Genomic DNA, 20,665 nt, shown 5'->3' on the forward strand with positions numbered 1-20,665 from the left:
ACGCCGAAGCAGGCGTCCCTTTGGAAAGGTCTGCAGTGACGCACACCAGCTGCCTGTCACCCTGGGGGAATATGGTGTTAACACTGCCAGGTCTTTGGCGTTTTCAGAATAAGCCAGAAATCAGGCTCTTGAGTTTTAAAAACTGCAGTATCCTGACTTTTAAACATTGCCCCCCACCCCCAGAAAAAAGAGAAGCAAGGTCCAAGACAGATAACTTTTGCAATCTCTGGAATGCGCAGGGCTGTGGGGAGGGGGGCAGCTCAAGGCAGAGGGAAGGGGGAGGAGCGGACAGCGGGGCACACGTGCGTCAGGCCCATCTGCTCACGCTCCTTAGCAACACGTACGAGGGACTCCGCCTTGACCGCAGAGCTATAAATGATGTGCCCCCGCGTTCACCGCCTCGGCCGTCCCGTTGCCCGCTCCAAAGCAGCAAACTCATTCAGTGTTTGTGTTTTCCCCCCAAAACGTATGCCGAAGCCCTACACCGGAAGATGGGGTCTCGGGAAGCAGTTAGGGCAGGTGAGGTCATCACGATGGAGCCTCCGTGACGGGTTTGGTGTCTTAGAGGAAGAGCAAGAGACCCCAGGGCTCCCTGTCTCCAGTGAGAAGGCAGCCATGTTGAGCCCAGGAGACAGTCCCCACCAGGCACTGAATCTGCCCGCCCCGTGATCTTGAACTTCCAGTGTCCAGAACTTAGAAAAAGCAGTGTCTGTTGTTTAAGCCCCCAGGCTGCTAAGTTCCCCCGCTGACTCACACAGACACCTCCGGCCCTGGGGCGCCGTCCACCTGCAGCCGCCCCGGGCAGGCTCCCCATCGCTTACTCCTTCAGCCCCGAGATCTCCGATCAAGTGTCACCTCCACAAGTGGGCCTCCACTGTGGGTCCCCCACACTACACGCCTCGGCTGTAAAAATGCTGGCTTGCCACCGCTCCCCGTCACCTTTCCCCGTCCCTGAACTCACTCGACAGGCTGACGTGCTCGTGTGCTTGGGATGACAGGCTGACGTGCTCGTGTGCTTGGGATCGTTCTTGTTTATTTCTCATCTGTCTCTCCCAATGACGATGTCAAGTCGCGGAAGCAGAGACGGGGCACGTCTTTTTCATTTCTGAATCCGCAGTGCTTACACTCGCATAGTTCAGTGTCTTATTTGTAGATGTTGGGAGAGAAAAAACAAAGAGGACTGAGTGGGAAGAAGGAAAGAAGGGAGACAGCAGGAGGGAGGGAAGGAGAAAGGGAGGAACGAAGGAAGGAAGGAAGGAACGGGAAAGACAGAGAGGGGGTAGTAAAAAGGAGAGAGACACAGACAGACGCAACAGAGGGAGAGAGAGGAGGAGGAAGGGGACAGAGCTGGGCATTCTGCCGCTGCCTGGAATCCTGCTTTGTGGTCACACAGAGCCTGAGTTCTATTCACACCTGCCCGACCCCGACCTGGGGGGTCCTGGACTTAGCACTTAGTACCGCCAAGCCTCAGTGTCCCCCTGGACAAATCAGCGCACTAATACTGACCTCACGGGGTTTGTTCGGAAGAAGAAAAGAGCCACCCTATGAGAAAAAGACTGGCTTCAGCAGCCCCGTAAAGGTGTGTTTCCTGAAACAAGGCTCATCCTTGTCAGGAAAGCTGGTGGGAAGACAGCTGTGCTCTCCTCGCGGAGAGAGAGCGCCCCGGCAGCCTGCATACGGCTCAGGAGGTTGTCAGTCTCTGCCTGAGGTTTGCAGGGTAATTAAAGGCACAGTAGGCAGGTGTCATTAACTTGTTAACCTGAAGTTTCCTCCCCACCCCCACCCCCACTGGAAGAGCGACTGCAAACGAGTTCAGATGAACCAGGGCTGACTTAGATGGTTTCCTTCCAATTATTCTCCCTAGAGCCCTGTGCATTTGTTGGGCTCGTTATTAAAATTCAGAGGCTGCACCACACAAATCCACAGCACTCTTCTGGAAGACCACACAGTAGATGCCTGTCCCCAGGAAAACTCACGGCTCCCCGCAGGGGATCCCAGACCTCCCAACCATGGGGTCCCCAACATCCCAGCTCCCTGCTGCGCGGAATGCTTCCACACTTGCTGCTAAATTGCCCCAGGTACACAGTTGGGTCTTCTGAGTCAAAACTCTGCCATCTGCTTGCTTCTGAAGGCTTGCAAAGGCAACGACGCCCCGAATGGCACTTTTGGAAACACTGAATGTCAGGCTCCCCGTAACAATGCTGACCACGTGCATTGGTACAATATGCGGACCAGGCAGCGACACCCAGCTCATCTGTCACCGGGGTTGATGCACGGGCTCTGATGCACAGGCTCTGTTTTGTCAAAGAGCACGAACCACTGGATTGGGTGCCTCGCCAGTCAGAGGTCCAGCAGGAGTCACGGGTCAGTCTCGGACCTGGAAGCAGGGACCCTTTCTCAATCCCCGTTGTGGCCAGAGGCCTTTGCACAGCAGCTGGCATGCGGAAAGCACACAGCAGCTCATCGTGGATGACTGGCTGTTTCCAGAGGCTCCTACCATTATGTACTCCAGACTGTGTGGATATATTCAATGCTGCTTTGAGAGAGAAAACAGAGGCATAGCCAATCGTCCTCGTTCATCTCGGGTGACGGGATGATGTCAGGCTAGGAGTGCACGCGCACGCGCACACACACACGCGCGCCCAACTTCATTATCTCCAGGTGGTTTTCCCAATCGTTGCAGCAGCCTCTCCCCTTCCCTTCCCTTAGCCCGCAAGAGCTTTCCCGAAGGTCCAGGCATTGGCAATCTACCTTCACCAGTTTTGCCATGGCTTGTAAGAGTCATTCTATTATTTTCCCTGGATTTTCTTTAAATTAGTCCACTTAAAAAAATAAAATAAAATAAACCAGGCTACCTTCAGGTAATCAAGAAAAGTTTTATATTCTTACTGCGAGTGGAAATCCAGATTCTGTCTTAAATGAAAGCCAAGCATTAAATCAAAGAGGATGAAGGAGTATTCGCAAATCTGAGCTTGATACCATTATCTTCCAAAGTGCTCAGTGTTTCTCTTTGCTCAACAGGGGACATTAGCAAATGTCAAGACGTGGGAGAGACACGTTAGCACCCCCTGAGGTATCCTTCTCAAAAAACTGAAAGACAAATGAAAAGGGAACGACACCCCTGGCTGTGGCTTCAGTGGGGTTTAATGTTCCAGCCTAGTACCACCGAAAGCCTTGTCACACGCCATCCCGCGTGTCCCCTGGGTTCACACACAATCAGCGGCGTGTGTCCCTCGCAGGGCAGCGGTGACCTACAGGAAGGGTGAGGTTCTGACTCCTCTGAATGTGAGGCCGTATGATCTGGTTTTCATGCAGACTTTTTCCGGCCACCTGGACCTACCATGGGTTGCAACTGTCAGGGCTGAATTAGGTCCTTCCAAAATTCACACTCTGGAAGCCCCAGTTCCCAGTGCCTCGGAAAGTAACCACACATGGACGTGGGGTCTTTAAAGAGGTGATGAAGAATGAAGTCAGTCACGGGGTTCTAACCACTATGACCGCAGTCCCCATAAGAAGAGCGGTTAAGACACCAGCACACTGGGGGCGACACCATGTTAGGACTGTTGAGAAGCCAAGAAGATGGGTTTCCGAAGAAACCAACCTTCCCGACCTCGGATATCAGACTTCTATACTCCAGAATGGTCAGGAGATACAGGGACTTTGTGTAAGCTGCTCCGTCTGTGGTCCTTCGTTCCTGCAAGCCCAGCAAAATAATACACAAACATAAACAGTGGGGCTTCCCAAACTTTGCCTTTTCTCCCGACGCCCTGCCTCTTTCCAGGCCATTCTGTAGCATCTGGTTGAATCAGAAGCCATGCCCTCACCAAGCACCATTTGGAATGCCGCCTCCTTCACAAGGAGTTTTCCAATCACCCGGACAAATGGAACCTCTGCTGTTGCCCAGACCCGCGCAGCTGCGGTCCGTGTCGCTCGTCCGCCGTCACAGAGCTCCCATCTCCCACCTTTCTCCTCTCCTCATGAACTCCGAGTGCAAAGCCCAAACCTTCCTTGTATCTAGGAGCTCAGTAAGCGTGTCTGCAGTGGGACCGAATTAAGTACGGCGACATTAAATGAGCTGACAAGACACGGAGGAAGAGCGGAGGAGACACGAGGGCTTCAGACACAGAGCCCTGGCTTGCATTCCACCTCTGGAGCTGTGCAACCCTCGGGGTCATCCAGCTTTCCTTCTCTCTCCTGCAAAGCATCTGCAAGGTTGTTCTGAGGATTTAACTCAATAATGGGGGCTTCCAGGGCAACACACTGGCTGGGAAATGACCGGATTCACTGTCCACCAACCTCCCACTGAAGTACTCATGAAGATACACATACCACTAAATGCAGCCCTGGGAACAAGCTATGTTACTGATCAAAACCTTCTGGGCCCTTGAGATGGATTTCTGTGAATCAAAGAAGGGAAGGGCCTCTGACGCAGAAAAAACAGAGGCGGGCCCTTCTGCCACAAAGTCTCATAGGCGGGGGCTTGGAGTCCTGCGCCCTGGGACAACCCGAGGGGAGAGCTCCCCGCACTGTGGCGAGCTCCTCCCTCCAACCGTCACGGAGCGCACACTTTCTGTACTCACTCGGGGCTACGACACCCAGTCATGAAGTGCAGCAATCATGCGACTAAGGAAGGAAGCAAGAGCCAAGAAAACGAAGGCAGCTGAGGTTTTCTGGGGTTGCTGTGCAAGAAAAGAAGGAAAATGAAGCATATCACAGTAGTTAAGAGCACAGACTCTGGGGCCAGTTTGCTCAGGTTTGAATTCTGGCTCTGATACCTACTAACTTTTGATGTTGGGTAAATTATTCGGACTCAGTTTTCTCATCTGGCAAACGGGGATGCTGGGAGTATCAACTTCACAGGGTTATTGTACGGATTAAGTGACTGTAAAGGGCTTTGGAATAAGTGCCCAGTACCCCAGTAAGCACTGTCTAATGTTTGTTAAATAAACTATAGCCTATGTGTATATATAGATGTGTGCGCACGCACACACATATACACAAACACAATTTCTCTGCATGAAGCATAGGTAGCAAACTCCTCCTGAGTCCTAAAGAAACACACTGGCTAAGTCTTCAGAGATGCCAGAAATTTGGTTCAGCACGGTGAGTGTCACTGATAGAAGAGAAGCTTGAACAGCAACCAGAAGTGCCACGTGGGAAATAAAAAAGATTGACCCACAGAGCCTAACATGAGCAAACAGCTTGCATTAAGAACTCTCCTCGTCCTCACGTGAGAAAATATCTTGTAAGTACAGCCAAATTGTATAGAGTAAGAAAGAAAGACACAGTGTGCGTGAAGAACAGTAGAACGTGCCCAGAAGAAGATACCCTACAGGAAACAAAAGAAAAATTCTGAACACATATGTTTATGGTTTGTACCGAGTGTCAAAACCATAAACTCAATGCACTAAGATTTAATAAAGCCAAAATGATAAAACGACTTAACTCAAATAAACAGTGTTGTTTGGAAACAGGCTAGATTGTGTAAAAGACAAAAATAAGAGAATTAAATATGCGTCAGGAGTGATAAAGGTAAAGATCCACTTCGAGGCAAAGAAACACAACCATTAGTGGGAGAGGAAAACCAGGATGCTCCAGAAGGTGCAGAGAAACAGCAAAAAAGGATGAAAACACCGAGGGACGGGCAATTCACAAGTGACAGTCGGTCCTCAGGGAAAAGGCCAGAACACAGACAAATTAACACAGAAAGCCTGGGGAGATGCAGTAGTGAAGACATCAGCTACAACGCCTGCAGTAACAGAGTTCGCAACCCCAGCAACCCGGAACGCCCCCGCTGAGGGCGGTCTACACTGCTAAGTCCACTCACTTTTCACCTTCCCGCACTCCGGGCGTGCTAGGGCTGTGCTCCACTGTGTCAGAATCCCCCACACGGAATCCTGAGGAATGCTGCCTACAACCTGTCACTGGCTCTTCTGGGTGAAAACACTTCTCTGGTCAGAGAAGTTTGGGCAAGATTTGTGAACTAAACTACGGCAAATTCTTCATTAAGGAACTTGGTAAGATGCGTTATGCATTTTGAAGAGGGATCTATCATGCTGCACCTTCAAATTCACAAAGGGTAGAGGTCATTTTTCCCTGGTGCTTTGGACCACAATGTCAACCCCCACCCCTCACCCCGTCTCCATCTTTTTTCTCTTGCAACAGCCACCGACATCTCTTGGACACACTTGAGAAATGCCAAGGTAGATCCCGAGCAAGCAGATGCCGAGGTCAGAATGCGCCAGGCTCTCACAGGTGCCGCCTCCGTGCCTCACCTGCAGCCTCCAGGGCGGCCGGATATACAAATTACACACTCACCCAGGCCGTCAGTGTCTTTTGCAAAATCATGGCCAGAGAGACCTCGGTCAGCCTTTCGGGAGAGTACTGAGATCCACAGACCGGTCAGCAATCCACCCCGTCCCAGACCTTAAGTGCCTCACTTTATTTTTCTTGCCACTCTAGTGTCAGTGACCACAGGACATGGAAAAGCGCAGGGTCCCTGCTTCCATCCAGTTACGGCTTCACTGGGACGTGGATGGTTTGTCCCTCCCGTGGTACTAGAGCATCATGCTTCTCTGGACTCTCGCTCCAAACCAGCAGCCTCTGCCACCACCCCAGGAATCTGAGCATCCTCCCAGCCTAGAAATCCCCCCTGCCAAGCCCCATCCACTGGGCTGGACTTCCGGGATGAAACGATCAGAATCTTGAATGTGGAAATGGAATGCAGAAACGGATCCGAATCAAAACGGATCAGAATCTCCGTCTCGAACCCAGTTCCCTCCTTTTGCCCATGGACCAGGCAGGCCTCTGGATAGCAGGTCCCAATGCATCATCAATGTCCAGCAAAACCCGTCTGTAGATTTCTGCCCCCTCCCCCTGCTCCCTGGAGCTCCCACGGCACGCTCTGATGGAGCGTGTGGTGAGGGAGCAACAGAGCTCACTTGGTATATGAGATCCTGCTGGCTCCCTCACCCAAATAACGCACTGCGCTCAGGACTCCAGGGCAGGAGAGAACAGAGATCCTGGAACCGGGCTGTCTGGGTCGGAATACCACTTACCAGCTGCGTGACTGGGGGCTATTAATGGGACCACTCTGGGTCTCAGTGTCTTCATCTGTAAAATGGGGCTGATGGGGGTTCACGGAGGAACCAAGCAGGAGACGGTGAAATTGGTTAAGAGGTTCTTGCATTAATCCAGACAAAAGATCATTAGGGGCTGAGAGGGGCAGTGACAGGGAAGAAGATGGGGAGGCAGAACTGGAAACTTATTAGAAAGCCAAACGGCACGATGTGATCACCAACTGAGCAGGGGGACAGGTACACGAAGAAGGGAGGAGGAAGATGAGAGAGAAAGCATTCAGAAGTACCTCCTCAATTCTTCACCAGGGTAGCTGAGTAAACACGGATGCTATTAACCAAGATGGTTCATAAGAGCCTCGTATTTACTGTGTGTGCGGCAGGGAGGGGTGCGTTCCAGGAGAATCCTGTCCCTTTCTGGTCTCCACACTGTGGGAGCAGCCCTCAGATGAAGAAACTGCCTGCTGCTTGACCTCTGTGACCTCTCTTAATTCCTACAAGAGCCCCAGGAGGCAAATATTCTACTCTGAGCTCCCTCGTGTAACAAAGTAGTAACCGAGCCCCAGAGAGGTAAAGCAGCTTGCCCAAGATCACACAGCTACCGCGGCTGGGATTTCGACCTTGAGCTTTCCGCCTCCTGGAATTGCACGCCGCCTCTATCATTTTTACTCGAAACCATCTTTTCGAGTAAAAACTCTAGCATTCGCTCTAGCCAGGATAAAAGGTGCTTCACCATCTAATGCGTGTCACCAACCTGTATGTGCGCGTGCATTCTGTTTGCACAGTGAGTTTTCTGTGTCTAATTACAGCACTGAAAGCTATCACATGCGTAGATGGATATGCGCACAGAGATTAGGAGCACAGAGCAACACCATTTGAACATCAACGGGAATGTGCTTCAGAAGAAGAACGGCGCATCTTTAACTCCTGGGCACTATTTGCTTAGCTGATAGCTAAGTGAAATGGAGAGGTTTTAGAAAGCTGTGAATAATGTTCAATAGTAATGCTACAGGTTACCTGGGAAAAAGGGGTTTTACGGTGGAAAATGATACTGCCAAAAATCCAGCAAAAGCCTTAAAGATCCAAACCACTCTAAATATTGATTTGACTCAATTGTGCAATTCAGAACATTCCTATCTCCCCGGAGAAGAGTCATTCCCGAGGAAAACTGAAAGGGGAATATAAAAGGGAGAGAGAAGAAAAAGCAATATTGCAGAGCTACACCGAACGGAGTTGGCTTTCATCTTTTGGGAAATTTATTTCCACCCCCCAAAAAGGAGAGCCGCAAATAATGGTTCTCCCGGTGAAACCATCCCAGCTGGATCATGCTAAAAAGCTTTTAGGAGGGAAGCAGTAAGTAAATTCAACTGTTCAGATGCATTTGGATGTAATCCTAAAGCAGGAGCCTGGGTAATCGCCGAGCCATCAACAAGTAAAAGGATTGAGACCATTAGATACGGACAACAGAGGAATAATGGATGTTAAAGAGGGTTGGGAAACAGAAATGATTGCATCCCACCACGTGGCTTCAGAGGTGATGATGGCCGGATGGAGGCTCCCTTCTCTAACTACTAAACTATGATCTCTCTCTCTTTCTCTCTCTCTCTCTCTCTCTCTCTCTCTCTCTCTCTCTCTCACACACACACACACACACAAACACACACACAGATAAATGCGTGTATCCAAATCATTATGTAGGCGGTTAAACAGCCACTTTCCTCTTCAATGTTTTGAAATAGAAGAGGACTGAGGTCTTTTCCTAATTTCCGAGCTGAAGAGGAAGGATGGCTTCCCTTTCTGCCAAAGTTCCGACTGGGAAGAACTGGTGCTGGCGTGTCAGAGGTTCCAGAACCTTGGAGACAGGATGCTGGAACAGAAGGCAGGCAGGGACACACAGAACATCTTTCCGCGAGCTTGAAGAATTTTTGGATGGGAGCCAGTTCTGCTTCCCCAGCCGAGCTTCTGCTACTTGCTGGGGAACATTCTGCTTCAGGAGACCAGAGATTCCTGTAGGACGGACCCCTGAAGTCTGCCTACATTAGAATCATCTGCATTGCTGGTTGAAATGAAGACCCCCAGGCCCCAACCTATGGAAACAGAATTTCTCAAGGTGGGGTAAGGATTCATAGGCCACCGTCCTTGAGAACTGCAAAGATAAAAATCACCATGATCGGATGCCCTTGGGCCAGTCTTAAATTCCAGGGTCCTTGAAGAATTATGATATCGACCACAGGTCAGCAAACTACAGCCCTCGGGCTGAATTTGGCCACCAATGGTTTCTTACAGAGGTTTTACTGGAACACAGCAATGTTCCATTTTGTCTTTGGCTGCTTTGACCCCCCAACAGCAGGGTTGAGTAGTTGCCGCGGAGGCTGGATGGCCTGCAAAGTCTAAAATATTTACTACCTGGCCCTTTGGGGAAAGGGGGCCATTTCCAGCGCAGACCAAGGGCTTTCAATGACTTCTGTAGACCAAAGTCATCTAGGGATTTTTTTTTTTTTAAATACTACTTCCCCAGACCAGTTCTCCAAGATGTTGTATCAGTGGGCCTGGGGAAGGGATGGGGTGTAGGAAGCGTTTAAAAGGCTGTTCAAGGATGAGGACCACTGCTGGAGAGGATACTGGCCAGGTGTGGATCCGGCCTGAGAAGAACTGGCTTCCTCATTCCCACCTCCCCCCAGCTGAGCGCCCCCGGGCAGACTCTACAACAGGCATGAGTCTCAGCTCCCTTTATAAAGCAGAGGCATCAATGGTGGCCTTGTTGGTCAAGGTGTTATGAAGGTGGGGACCACGCACGCACTCCTCCCAAGACAGGGCTTAGCACCCAGTCACCCGAACGGGTGATAAGCAAGATGAGAATGACACGAACGGGTGGCGGACAATGCCCATAGCTTCAACGGCACAAGCGGACGCACATTGATTAAGCACCAGCTGTGTGCTCTGGAAGGGGAAACTGAGGTAAACAGGATGAGAGGACCACCTGACCAGCTCACCTCGAGTAAGACAAACAGATGCATACAAAGACATTGACAGCAACAGAAGAAAAGTGAGCAGAGTGCAGGCAGACAAGGCACAGAGAAATCCTAAGCTCCACAAGACGGACACGCACATGTTCAACATTGGTAATAATCAGGGAAATGAGAAATAAAACTTGAGTGAGGCTTTTCTCCCTGGGTGCCCTATATTATGCAAATGTTAAATGGAACATTTTATTAATATTAATTTCTTAATTTGTTTACTTAAATATACTGGAAATACTGAAAACATCCTACTTCCTTGGAAGTGTAGATTTTACAGGCTTTTATTTGAGAGAGCGAGAGCGTGCACACGAGCAGGGGAGACAGAGGGAGAAGGAGAGAGAAACTCAAGCAGACCCCATGCTCAGCACGGAGCGCGAAGTGGGGCTCCATGCTCAGAGCTGGTTCTGAACAGAGGGCTGAAGGACGCGAGAGAACAAGCTATGGAGACAACTGGGAAGAACATTCCAGACACAAGAACAGGAGGTGCAGAGGACCCTGTTGCAGGGCTGAGCTTGACATGTCCCTGTGACAACTAGGGAGAAAGCCGGCGCACATCAGCCAGAGGACCGTGGGTCAGAGAGGGAGAGGGGGCTGGGACACGTCAGTCATGTAAACCTTTATAAAATGGGAAAAGGACTTTGGTTTTTCCTCTGAGAGAGATGGGGTCACCACAGGCTTTCCAATTGAGATGGGGCTTGATCTGTTACGTTTTTAAAGATCCCTTTGGCTGCTCTATGCAGAAGGATCCACAGGGCACAAGTGGAAGCAAGGACACCAGTTGGGAGGCTCCTGCGTTTGCAGGATCGGCTGAGGACCTGGGTGACAGCGTATGTGAGGGGGGGCTCGCTACGTACAAGTGTGGGAAAACAGAATCATGGCGGCCTGTGGCCATCACGGGCGCCCTAATTAGCAGTGTCCTAATGTCTCTGACAGACTTTCCTATACCACTGCAAGACCCAGGGTAAGGGCACAGACAGAGAATCATACAAGACCACATGCTCAGGTGCTTAAAAATCACAGAGCAGGTTCATAAGCTACCACATAAAATAGGTAGCGTCCTCCTATCTTTGTAATGATCTGGAGGCCAAGTACAAATCGAGAATCCTCTGACTTCTCAGATTTCCTTGACAAATATGGCAGCACGGGAAGAGCTGGCTTCTGGCTTCCTACCCTCAACCTGTCCCCCACTTCTGTTCCTGCATCCGAGCTCAGTCCCTCATTGCAAGCCCTCGTGTGAGTTCATCATAAACTGCACACTGAAAATCAGCAGACTGCCTTTATGTCCCTTCTGGTTCAGTTTTGCCAGTAACTTAGGAATAACTTAGGCAGAGAAGTCCAGGGTTTCTATTACCAAGAGAATGGTCCGGACTGGAGGGCTCAGGTTGAGGTGGGAAAGTGCTCTCGGATTGTGGCTTCCTTATTCCTTGGGAAGACACAAGATGAGACTGTAGGGCACAGACCCAGGGCAAGGATGTTTCCTGGATGGGCTTCAGAATGCTACTGCCCTTCTTAATCCAGCTTGCTAACCTCTGGTCACTGTTCTTTACCCAAGGGACATGGGATTGCTTGATTGGTATCCTTACCAAGAAGCCATTAACGTCGAAGTGGGGAGTTCCTAGGAATTTGAATCATGAACAGAAAGGGTTGAAGGAAAAGTTCTGGAGTGGGTTTGTACTGACCACAGGGTCTTGCAAAGCTGTCCCTTAATTCCTACTCTCTGGATCATTGGAGATCCTCTGGTCCCGGTCCTTTCTAGGGCTACTTTGCTTGGCTATTCCTTCCAATTCGTGACCTTGGATTGGCCTATACCATTCAGAGATAGTGACTGTGCCTGCAACTGAGCAGTTCTAGAAGGTGTGGGCCATGTTATGAAGAATTTTATATGTCCCCTTAGAAAACTGGAGGCCTGGAAACGAAGAAGGGGCTTTTTAAAAATGTCTTTGGAGAGACGTGGAAGATGAACTGCACGGTTAGAAACTGAGCGCGCCCTTCCCTCTCCTCGCGCACCTCCACCAGCGGCCGCAACTACAGGCATCCGTGGTGATGTAGAAATTGAACTTCAAGAAAGAGAGAACAATTCAAGACAGGTCGGTGACAAAGACACCAGGAGACAAGACGGGTGGATAAGCTCATTTCCAGTCAAGACCAGAGATTCACTGATGATTCCAAGGAATTACACACTGGGTACTGTGACATTGAACCCCAGCCTGATTCTAAAAGACATCACAGGGCAGATGGTTTGAGCGTGGAAACGCCAGCAGAGGTTCGGGAGGACCAAGCCGTGAGGACTCCCGTCAGCCCCAGCCTTCCCCAGTCCCATTTATCTGATCTCCCTGAGCTGAAATATCCCAGCAGGAGGATGTACGGGAGGTACCCTGACTTCACCAGCTTGTGTGATCTTAATGGGGCTGCGATGAACTTGGTAAGACTGTCCCGATTCCGCTGCCTTGTAGCTTTACCCCAACCACCTGCAGAGGGTCGTGGGCCCCTGTTCATCCCTTGTCAAGTTCCTTCCTGAGAACTACAGAGGCTCTAGGGACACTGCCCTCATGGTGGACATCTGCCATCTTGACCTGACCGGCATTCACTTCCTTTATATTTGGCCCTGAGAAAAGATGTGCCTTGCACTCCCAGTTCCTGTGCTCAGTGTGGGGAAGTTGACAAGTTGACTTTGCCCCCAGCTCCACGGTTTTATCAGATGAGCAAGGATACGTCCTTCAAGAGTTTTAGTACCTACATAAGTGGACAAACATGGAACACTGAGGAGTCTGGGTTGGAGATAAGAACTGGTGGTCCATGCCCAAAACCAAAGATATGCATCCTATCCCTGAGGGAAGAAGAGCCAGAGACCAATCTCATGACTGCTCCTTCTATGTTCCTCTTGACAATGTTCTTTCCATGACACTTACACTGTTAGTTTTCCTTCTGCTTGGAATGCACTCACCTGGGACTTGTTCCTACCTAAACCCAATCTTCACCATGGCTAATGTCTACAGACAGTATTTGGAGTTTGTTATGTATTTTTCGTGACAAATTATACCAATATCTGGCACAAAGACGGCCAAAGAGATCTGGGCAGATGCTGAGACTAGCTCTATCTGTTTTATTGGTTTTTCCCAACAGAGACACCAGGCTTCTGGATTCTGAAACTATAGAGCCTATGCTACTGACACAGTCCAAATCTCCCACTTCATGGAACATCTTCATGGAATTACACATTAAGAAAGAAATGGATTTGCTTATGTCTTGTGGACAAGGGTCCATGGCGGCGAGCAGCCTGGAAGGCATGTGGGATGGACAGCAAGGTAATTTGGAGGTATTATAGAGAGGTCAAGCAAGGGGTATTATTGGAAAGGTCTATGTGGCCTCTGGAATAAGAACAGGATCCATGCCTCATGCCTCCTGAGTTCAAGGTCCAGCAAAGCCCTGGTACAAAGGAAGCTTCAGTGAATGCGTGCTGGATGAGTCTACAGTTGGCGACAAATATAAGGAGCAGGGACCAGGCTCAAGATGCCTTGTGTACATTACCCGGAGGACCAGAGTCTTGGCCCTGATAGAATGCCCATGGGCCTGTCTCCCTCGCCCACTCTGCCCTCATCCCAGGAGCCTACGGAAGCCAGACTCGGATAGCAGGGACTCCAGAAAGATCCTGGAGAAGAGGAAGTCTAATGGTGAGACCCCCTCAAACATTTACTGCATCTCCCATGGTCCTTCCTGCGATCATCTAGAGCTGAAATCCGATGACAGAACCTGGGATTCTAGATTGAGGGGATGGGCCTGGAGAACGTTACTGAAGCAAGACCACATGCAGTATGTTGTCCTGCCGGTCCTCACTGCACAACGGCATTCTTTCGATCTTGTGTAGAGGTGTGGGAATGAGACTCAGAGAGGCCGAGGCCGTCCAGCTTGCCAGCAGCCACGCACGCATCAGAATCCAGACCTGCCCAAGTCCACAGCCTGTGTTCCTTCCATTCAACATCCCAGACTCTCCTCAGGGTCTTAAGGAGCCGGTCTCCCCTCATATACGCCCTCCAGTAAGTGTGAAGACAACCCCTGAGCTAAGCCCCTTCCTCCCAGTGTGTGATGAGGATACTTGTGGCCAGAATCTAAATCAGGGTCAAGGCCATACCTCACTCTTTCTGCGGGGCTGTGTCACTGGTGAAGCAGGCCAGAGCCCTTTACTGACACGCTTTCTCACTGATCCTGCTTCCCCTTTGGTTTCTTAATTTGACACCAATTTGCTCTTCTCTGCTTGATTAGGATCTAATCCTTGCCTAGTCAAAATAAATACAATGATAATCAGAGCTTGCCTTTGTGCAATGTGCCCAGGCCTTCTCTGGCTGGAATGCAAATGTCTTCCTTGGGCAAGCGAAGCTTTATCATGACTCCGAGCTTATTCTGATAAAAAGGAATAAGGATTCTTGTCTTTACCAGAGGGGCTGGAACTGTTCCCCACTGCTGCTAGCCAGGAGCTGCCAAATGAGTGCAGCCATCCCCTTCCCCTAGTGCTACTGCAAGGGTCCATGTTCTTGGGGTCTCTGCTTTAGCAACTCTGCTCATCCTCGCTGCATCAGGAACTCCTACCCAATTGTGTCTGGGCAGGGAGCAAGGACAGGTAGTCCTGCTCTGAGTGGAGCCATTGGCTGGACCCACAGTGTTCCCATCCACCTGACGCAATAACATCCATCGCCAATGCTTTCTGGGGTCTGCTGTGCAGGCGGCTATTGCCATGTGAGGTACTTTACACAAAGCACATTATTTCATTCTCTCAACAGTCCTTTCCCTAACATTTATTTTGCATTTTCTGTGTGCTAAGCACCATCTTAGGGATGCAACAATGAACAAAGCAGGCAAACCCTGCTTAATGGAACTCATGTTCCCTGGTGGAGAAGCATCTCTTTAAAAGGCACCATTATCCCCAATTTTGAGCAGGAAAGGAGGGGTCTAGAGAATTTTCCCAACTTGGAATCTCACACATGGCTGATAAGTGGAAGAGATGAAATTCCAAAGCTCAGACCAAAGCCTACGATCCTCATTCCATCTGGCCTCTTCTGGCCGAGGGCGGGTCTCACGCCTAGAATTCCAGGGACTGAGGGGAGCGAGACTCCAGGGATAACAGCCCAGGCCCAGGTTTGCCCGGGCGGCAGGATTCCAGAGGAGGACGTGAACTGGCTCTGACCACTCGGAACTCCTCCGACATAACCAGCACCTAGAGCGTGGGAAAGCAGGATCACGCTAGCATCTACAGAAGGTGCCTTCTGGGCCACAGGGATGGATGGCTCTGGCTACTCTTTTCCCATCAGCTTGTTTGCTCCTCCTAACTGGTTATGGATATAGGTAACTTTAGTTATTAGTTCCTCTTTCCAGATGAGGAGACTAAGGGGTCAAGGGTTTATAAGACTCTCTCCCAAATCACACATTGAGGAGGGGGCAGGGCTGGGGTGTGACCTGGGGCTGACTGGAGCCAGCCCAGTTCTTCAGCACCAGACCCAAGGACTGCAAAAAGACGAGATGCAAATCGTTGTCACGTTAAAGGAAGCCTCAGGTGTCCCCTGAGTCCTGCTACCATGTTACATGCCCACGAGTGGGACAGGTCTTGCTCTCACAAAGAGCAGACGTGGAGGGCTAGGAGTTGGGCCTTGAAGGCATGCAGCAGAGAAAGGCGCTCTTGGCCAGGATGACATGATATACCAAGGCATGAGAGTAGGAAAGAATGTACCCGGGTTTCCAAAGAACCAAGCCAGTGGATCAGCCGCTCCTTTTGACAGCAGGCGTGGAAATGGTGGCCGCCCACCCAGAAGGGCCTACCTCTGGTCAGCTCTTCTGGCCAGCAGCCTTCTCCTCCTGGGTCCAGGGCTCCAACGGGAGGAGCCCTACATACTCTGCAGGGCCCAGAGCAAAATGAAAATGCGGCACCTCTGCTCAGAAGTCACTGAGAACTTCAAGAGGGCGACAGCAGAAAGTGAAGCCAAGCCCGGGGCCAGTACAACTGCTCAGGTCACACGCGCCTGAGACCAGTTCTGCCCCCAGGTCTCCCCAGGCTGGGACAGCATCATGCGACTCCCTGATCTCCTCATAGGACAATTCTGGGAGCTGAACACTATCAGACACCTGGTTCCAGTTGAAGAGACTGGCTTTCTAGCAAAGAAGGACCTGATTAAGTTCTCAAAATGCGTAAAGTAGGGTGTCAAGATCAGAATAATAATGGGGGCACCTGGTGGCTCAGGGGGATCATGCTCAGGGCATGATCTCGGGGTCCCGGGATCAAGTCTTGCATCAGACTCCCTGTTCGGAGGGGAGCCTGCTTCTCCCTCTGCCTGTTGCTCGCCCTGCTTATGCTCATTCTCTGTGTCAAATAAATAAAATCTTTAAAAAATATCAGAATCATAATGAAATGATAACAGCTAGCAGCGGTGGCATTCCAGATTCCTACCTAGAAGTCTCAGGCCAAAACCCAGCCCTTATACACTCCGCTCCTTTGCCTCCCACCCGGAGCTCAGGGCTTCTGGGTCCAAACCGGCACTTAGATGGACCGCTCAGGCTTGTGCCTGGAAATGGAAGCAGTGCACACGGCAGCAACTGTCCAGTGCCGTGAATATCTTCCCCAAGCCTTGAGAAGAAGCCCACATGGAGAATCCGGGTAGCTTGAGCTTTTTAACAGTTATCGCTTCCTAGTCAACCTCGTCCTCGGGCCGGCACAGCCACCGGGCCACCACGCTGCGCCCAGCCAGCAGACAGGGAAGCTTCTCTCCTTGACAACCAAGCACTCGCATCCAAGGCAATCACGTTGTTTACGTAATTCTCACACTTTTTAAAGGGGCCCCGTATTCACTCTTTAACCCTATTTGGTCCGTTCAGACCAAACTTAAGAGGATGCTATACTGTCCAGATCGTTTTCATCTTGCAATAGGTTCCCATCAGCCACGGCCTTACAAGTAAGTGCGTGAAGTAAGGCATAACCAAGTGTAGGTCCAGCCCCTGTGTTTCCAGATAATGCCAACTCCAGCAAGCATTAAATCCCTCCTAAAACTCCATGTCTCCCTCACCACCATAAAGGAATGCCTAATCTGTAAGTTTGTGGCCATGAAGTGCCTAGCAGGGCAGTAGCGAGCTCAGAAAATGTTACCAATTAGAAGTCATACGAGAGGGAGCAGCACTAGTAAAGCACTCATCTACTCCCTTTTATGGCTCATTCACTTAAATTTTAATTTTTATTTATCTTCCCTTCACTTAATCCACATCCAGAAACCCCACAGCAACCTTCCTACATTCCAGATCTGTGCCATAGCTGGAAGAAACCGAACTGAGACCCAACTGCAAAGAAGCTCGCAGACTAGTCAGCCAAGAGGACGGAAACAGAGACCGATGTAAATACACAGCAGAGCGGACAACGTTCACAAAGAACATGGAGATGGGAACCCAGACTGGGTAAATCAAGGAAGGCTTCTTGGAAGAGGGGGTATTATGCCAGGCTGTTAGACCGACTGGGAAGCAGCTCCACGGATACTATTTCAACCACTGGCCAGTGAGAGCAACAGCTGTTCCTCATGATGGAACACTCTCTAGTTTCTAGTCAGCATGGCTGTTCTCCAAAGCGATGACCCTCAGAGATTTACTTCTACTTTTGAAAAGTAAAACATACTGTCTTTTAGATTTTGCTTTCGAAATTAGAAGTTTTTTGTTTTTGTTTTACTACTTCAGAGGTCTAGGTTAGATTTAGGCAGTAGATATTTCCAAGCAGAAGTTCTTTGAAGGAGGGAGGGCACGGCCTTACGACTCAGGCTTCTGTCACATACCACAGGCTTAGCCCACAGACATATACACACATGCGGAAGCTTTAGCATCTCAATGACCCATACCGACAGCTACCCTCCCCTCTGCCTTCTAGCAGAAGGTCCTGGTAGCAACTTTTTCTTCGAAGGCCTTAAGCAGCAGTGCGCGTTTTCCGTATCTGACACAAGACACATCTGATTTGTTCAGAATAATTATGACAATCCCATTCCTTTCGCCAGTGTCTCGTGGGGGTGGACACGTGACCCAACACTGGAGAACAGACGTGGGCAGAAATCCACTTGTGGGGGGAGCTTCTGAGAAAGGCTTCCTCCCCAATAAAAAGGGGCCGTGGAAAGTGATGTCATATCTGATTTTCCCATCTTCATTCTTCCAAACAGGGTCGATTCTGGATGCGATGCTGAATAATTCTCATGACCCTGAAGAAGAATGAGCCCGCATAGAAGCTGACAGATCAGAGCAGCAGAGGAGAAAGACAAGAGTAACCAGATCACTGGAGACATCCCTGAGCTACCGAAGTGTCCAGCCTTGAAGCCACCCTGCCTTCCCAACTTCTTGTTATGCACAATAATACATTGCTCTGATTGTGCAAGCTAATGGAATCAGAGCTCCTGGCTGTGTGTAGCTAAAAGCATGCTTTATGATGAAGCTCTCATCTACTGGTTTTTGAAATGAAAGAAGTGGTCCTGGTTATCAATGTGAGGAGAAATGCGGGAGATCGATCAATAAAAGATGTAATTTCTAAGCCTTCTGTCACTTGGGGAACTTAATTGTCTGTTATTGCCCCAATTACCATGTGACATCCATCCCTGTGACAGAGGCAGGAGCCAATCTCAGCCTTTAACTCCTCCCAAATGGTTGACTTCGCCACCCCCTCTTTGCTAGCTAGCAATTAAAGAACCAAAAGCACATCACCAGCCAAGGCAAGACCCGAAACCATAAACATCCTAGAAGAGAACACAAGCAGTGATGTCTCTGACATCGGCTGTAGCAATGTTTTTCTAGATACGTCTCCCGAGGCAAGGAGCAAGGGAAAAAAAAGCAAAACTAAACTACTGGGACTACATCAAAAAAAAAAAAAAAAAAAAAAAAAAAAACCCTGCTGCACAGCAAAAGAAGCAATAATAAAAATAGAAAGAAAAGGCAACCTATGGAATGGGAGAAGGTATTTTCAAATACCATATCCGATAAAGGGTTATTATCCAGAATATATTAAGCACTGATAAAATTAAACACCTCAAAAAACAAATAATCCAATTAAAAAAATGAGTAGAAGACATGAACAGACATTTCTCCAAAGAAGACATCCAGATGGCCCACAGACACGTGAAAAGATGCGCAACATCACTGATCTCTGGGGAAATGCAAATCAAAACTGCGGTATCACCTCACACCTGTCAGAATGGCTAAAATCAACAACCCAAGGAACAACAGGTGTTGGTGAGGATGCGGAGAAAAAGGAATGCTCATGGACTGTTGGTGAGAAGACGCACTGGCGCAGCCACTCTGGAAAACAATACGGAGGTTCCTCTTACAAGCATTCTGGACGTCAGATGTGGGCCCCAGGCTAAGAATGAAATGATGACCAACAGCAGGATGCTCAGGGGAAGCTGGCAGTCAACCAGACCTGCCATGGGGATCTATCTGAACATCAGGCGATGTGGGAGCACTTTCCCGTTGGAAAACTAACGTTTTTTGTTAAAAACAAAACAAACAAAACACAAAAGAACGCATCTTCTTCTATATCAGAGATGATTTGGGAACATAATTATAATTCTCCACAAATCTAGGGAACACCAACATGTGCCTCCAAGGTCTGGAGGGAATAAGATGGAATTAAGTAAAAAAAAAAAAAAAAAAAAAAAACCTGGAAACTTCCTATTATTAACTTTACGCCTCACAGATTGGAGGGAGGACTCCGTAACATAAAAATAAGTCATATTCTACATGCAAGCTCTTAGCTGCTCCTGCAACTCGAGGCAGATCACTTAGATGATCTGGCTTTTGCTTTACCCACAAAACATGGAGGTGCTGCGCACCTGAATGGCGGCCTAGGCTAGATCGTGTTGTCAATTTGGCTAAGGCTAGAGTGACATGAAGGTTAATTAAAGGGGTAGTGCCAGGGTTCTGTCAACTATGAAGCACAATGTGAAGCAAGGCTTGTTTAAAAAATAAACAAAAGCAAACACAATAGTTCTCGGGCGCTCTTCCTTCATGCGACTAGTGTCACAGCTCTGAAGGGAAGATGGATGTAACACCAGTGAATGATCCACGATGATGATGAGCGATCGCATGTACGGACATCTTCCCGACACCACGCACCGATCCAAAAGCCTTCTGTTCATCGTCCCCTTCGACCAACAACGACCTCACTGGAAAAGCATTTTTAGATGAGGACACAGAGGCTCAGGTTAGACAACCCACTGAAGCCATGGGACATGGAAGCGACGAAGCCAGGAAGCAGAGCTGCATACGCTGGCTGCAAACCTCAGGCTCATCCCACTCTACTGTGATACAGAGATTAGGAACCAGTCAGGATGGCTCCTTTAGATATACTGGATTTTTCAATGTGATCAAAATTGGTTTTCTTGGAATTCTGTCCTTTTGTCCATTTACACACCTGTCCTCTTACCGGACCAGCTTTGCCACTGGGCAGCGAAAAAAATTATATATACTTATATAATTTTTATATATTATATATATATAAGTTATATATATTTATATATAATTTTTTTAATAATACACACACACATTTGTACAATTACCACATATATATGA

The 20,665-nt window shown here is 49.3% G+C and overlaps 1 protein-coding gene and 1 long non-coding RNA gene across 4 annotated transcripts in view; one reads left to right on the top strand and one right to left on the bottom strand.

The window, feature by feature from the left end:
* Nucleotides 1-20,665, bottom strand: part of HS3ST4 (heparan sulfate-glucosamine 3-sulfotransferase 4) — a 388,551-nt gene that overhangs the window by 63,821 nt on the left and 304,065 nt on the right. The gene's annotated exons all lie outside the window — the stretch shown is intronic.
* On the top strand, nucleotides 8,969-18,598 carry LOC309854985. Its single transcript, XR_014306527.1, has 3 exons — nucleotides 8,969-9,186; nucleotides 17,342-17,524; nucleotides 18,268-18,598. It is a non-coding gene; the product is annotated as an uncharacterized lncRNA (long non-coding RNA).

Source organism: Mustela nivalis, assembly GCF_964662115.1.
Source record: "Mustela nivalis genome assembly, chromosome: 19".
Classification (NCBI taxonomy): Eukaryota; Metazoa; Chordata; class Mammalia; order Carnivora; family Mustelidae; genus Mustela; species Mustela nivalis.